The sequence below is a fragment of the Melozone crissalis genome, unplaced genomic scaffold, assembly GCF_028551555.1.
Source record: "Melozone crissalis strain CALT ecotype California unplaced genomic scaffold, PUWL_Pcris_2 ptg000177l_1, whole genome shotgun sequence".
In the NCBI taxonomy this organism is placed as follows: Eukaryota; Metazoa; Chordata; class Aves; order Passeriformes; family Passerellidae; genus Melozone; species Melozone crissalis.
The window spans coordinates 1-3,896 of NW_026535944.1; positions in this window are offsets into that span (position 1 = coordinate 1).

Consider the following 3,896-nt stretch of genomic DNA (forward strand, 5'->3'; position numbering starts at 1 on the left):
TTTTGGGGTGGATTTGGGATGAATTTTGTGGGGATTTTGGGGGTAGTTTTGAGATGTATTTGGTGTGGATTTTGGGGTGACTTGGGGTGGTTTTGGGGTGGATTTTGTGGGTGAATTTGGGGTGAATTTTGGGGTGGATCTTGTGGGGATTTTGGGTGAATTTTGAGGTGAATTTGGGGTGGTTATGAAATGAATTTGAGGTGATTTTGGGGTGGATTTGAGGTGGATTTTGTGGGGATATTTGGGGTGGATTTTGTAGGGATATTTGGGATGGCTTTGGGGATGATTTTGGGGTGATTTGGGGCGGATTTTGTGGGGATATTTGGGATGGCCTTGGGGGTAATTTTGGGGTGGATTTGGGGTGAATTTGGGGTAATTTTGGGGTGGATTTTATGGGGATTTTGTGGGGATTTTGGGGGTGGATTTGGGGTGAATTTTGGATGGATTTGGGGTTAATTTCGGGGTGGATTTGGGATGAATTTTGTGGGGATTTTGGGCCAATTTTGTGGGGACCTTGGGGGTGGATTTGGGATGGATTTTGGGGTATTTTTGGGGTGATTTGGAGTGAATTTTGGGGTGATTTTGGGGTGGATTTTGTGGGGATATTTGGGGTGGATTTTGTAGGGATATTTGGGATGGTTTTGGGGGTGATTTTGGGTGGATTTTGGAGTGATTTGGGGTGGATTTTTTGAGGATATTTGGATGGCCTTGGGGGTAATTTTGGGGTAATTTTGGGGTGGATTTTATGGGGATTTTGGGGGTGGATTTGGGGGTGAATTTTGGATGGATTTGGGGTTAATTTCGGGGTGGATTTGGGATGAATTTGGGGTTAATTTTGGGGTGGATTTGGGATGAATTTTGTGGGGATTTTGGGTGGATTTTGTGGGGATATTTGAGGTGGATTTGTAGGGATATTCGGGATGGCTTTGGGGGTGATTTTGGGGTGAATTTGGGGTGATTTTGTGTGGATTTTGGGGGTGGGTGTGGGGTGGATTTTGGGGTGACGGGATAGATATGGGGTGGATTTTGTGGGGATTTGGGGGTGAATTTTGGGGTGGATTTGGGGATGAATTTTGGGATGGATTTGGGGTGAATTTTGGCGTGGATTTGGGATGAATTTTGCGAGTATTTTGGGTGAATTTTGTGGGGATCTTTGGGGCTGAATTTGGGATGGATTTGGAGTGAATTTTGGGGTGATTTACAGTGGATTAGGGGTGGATTTTGTGGGGATATTTGGGGTGGAGTTTGTAGGGATATTTAGGATGGCTTTGGGGGTAATTTTGGGGTGGTTTTGGGGTGAATTTCTGGGGATTTTGGGGGGTGGATTTGGGGTGGATTTTGGAGGTGAATTTGGGGTGGTTTCGAGATGAATTTGGGGTTAATTTTGGGGTGGATTTGGGGTGAAATTTGTGGGGATTTTGGGTGAATTTTGTGGGATTTTGTGGGGATACTTGGGGCGGATTTTGTGGGGATATTTGGGATGGCTTTGGGGGTGATTTTGGGGTGAATTTGGGGTGGATTTTGGATGGATTTTGGGGTGAATTTGGGGGTGATTTTGTGTGGATTTTGGGTGAATTTTCTGGGGATATTTGGGGCGGATTTTGTGGGGATATTTGGGATGGCTTTGGGGGTGGATTTGGGGTGGATTTCGTGTGGATTTTGGGGTGGATTTGGGGTGGATTTGGGGCATCCCGGGCTCCGTCGCCGCTTCCCCGCCGCTGCGGGGATTTTTTGGCCGGATCTCCTCGGGCTCATCCGGCGCTCGCTCGCTCGCTCCGCTCCGCCCGGGATCTGCTGCATCACGGCCGGGAGCCCGCGGCGGCCTCTTCATCCTCACCCTCCTCATCCTCACCCTCCTCCTCCTCCTCCGCGGCCTCCTCCCGCAGCCTCCGGAGCCTTCCTCTCCATCGCCTCCATCCTCATCCTCCTGCTCCTTCATCCTCCATCGCCTCCATCCCCCTCCTCCTCCTCCCCTTTCCTCCCCTCCTCCATCTTCATCTTCATCCCCCTCCTCCTCCTCCCCCTCCCCCTCCTCCATCTCATCCTCACCCCCTCCCCCGACCCTCCCGACCCCGAATCCGCCGCTTTTCTGGGGAAAAAGGGGGAGGGGGAGGGGGGCTGCTCGCGGCCTTTCCCATTTTTATTTCGGGAAGGGGGGGGAGGGGTCTCGGCTATTTTGGGGGTTTTTTTGGGGGTCTCCTTCTCTATTTTTGGGGTTATTTTGGGGTCTCCTTCTCTATTTTTGGGGTTATTTTGGGGGGTCTCCTCTCTTATTTTTGGGGTTATTTTGGGGGTCCCCTCGCCTATTTTGGGGATTTTGTGGGGGGGTCTCCTCTATTTTTGGGATTATTTTGGGGTCTCCTTCTCTATTTTTGGGATTATTTTGGGGGTCTCCTTCTCTGTTTTTGGATTATTTTGGGGGGTCTCCTCACTTATTTTTGGGATTTTTTGGGGGATTATTTTGGGGTCTCCTTCTCTATTTTGGGACTTTTTGGGGGGGGATTATTTTGGTGGTCTCCTTCTCTATTTTTGGGATTATTTTGGGGGTCCCTTCGCCGATTTTGTGGATTTTTTTGGGGGGATTATTTTGGGGTCTTCTTCTCTATTTTTGGGATTTGGTTTTTGGGATTATTTTGGGGGTCTCCTTCTCTATTTCTGGGATTATTTTGGGGCTCCCCTCGCCTATTTTTGGGATTTTTTGGGGGGCTCCTCTCCCCTTTTTTATTTACTTATTTTTTTTAAATCTGGGGGTTCCTCTCCCCCTTCCCCTCCGCAATTTTTGGGGCAAAAAAGGGGAAAAACGGAGTGGGGGGAGTTGAATTTTTTTGTTTTTATAACAAGAGGAGGGGGTTTCTAATTTATTTTATTTTTTAGGAAAAAAGTGGAGTCCTTTCTCCTGATTTTATTTTTTTTTTGGGGGGGGGGAAAAGAGGGGAAGCAACTCTCGATTTTTTTTGGGGGGGGAATATTTAGGTCATTTTTAAGAAAAAAAAGAGAATTTGCCTGAATTTTTTTTTTGGAGGAGGAGGAATTTATTTAGATTTATTTTAAGAATAAAGAGAAGGCCCTTCATTATTTTTTAGAGGAGGGGGGAATTTTTGTATTTATTTAGATTTTCTTTTTTAAGAAATAAACAGGAGACCCCTGAATTATGTTTTTTTTAGGAGGGGGAATATTTTGATTTTTTTTAAGAATAAAAGAGGAGGCCCATTAATTTTTGTTTTGGAATGAGGGAATTTATTTACATTTTTTTTTTAAGAATAAAAGAGGAGACCCCTGAATTATGTTTTGTTTGAGGGGAATTTATTTAGATTATTTTAGGAGAAAAGAGACCCCTGAATTATTTTTTTGGGGTGGGGGGGAATATTTTGATTTTTTTAATAGGAAAAAACAGGAAACCCTTCAATTTTTTTTTGGGGGGGGGAATATTTTCATTTTTTTAAAAGAGGAAGCTCCTCCGATTTTTTTTTGGGGGGGGGGGAATTTATTTAGATTTTTTTTTTTGAGAATAAGAGGAAACCCTTGAATTATTATTTTTTTAGGGGGGAATATTTTGATTTTTTTTTTTTTTTAAAGAAGAAGCTCCTCCCGATTTTTTTTTATTTTTGGGGTGGGATTTTTTTTTTTTTTTCACAACAACCCTGAAATAATTTTTTTTTTTTTTTTTTTAAGAGGGGGGGCAATATTTTCATTTTTTTAAGAAAAAAACCCCAGGAAGCTCCTCCGATTTTTTTTTTTTTGGGGTGGGACTATGATGGCCTAGTCAGACTAATCTCCCCTTCGGGATGATATTTTTTTTTTAATTTTTTTTTTATTTTCGGGGGGCACCAAGGGGGGGTTCCCCCCTCTCCATCCCCCCCTGATCCCCACCCGCACCGTGGCGCTCCCCCCCGCAG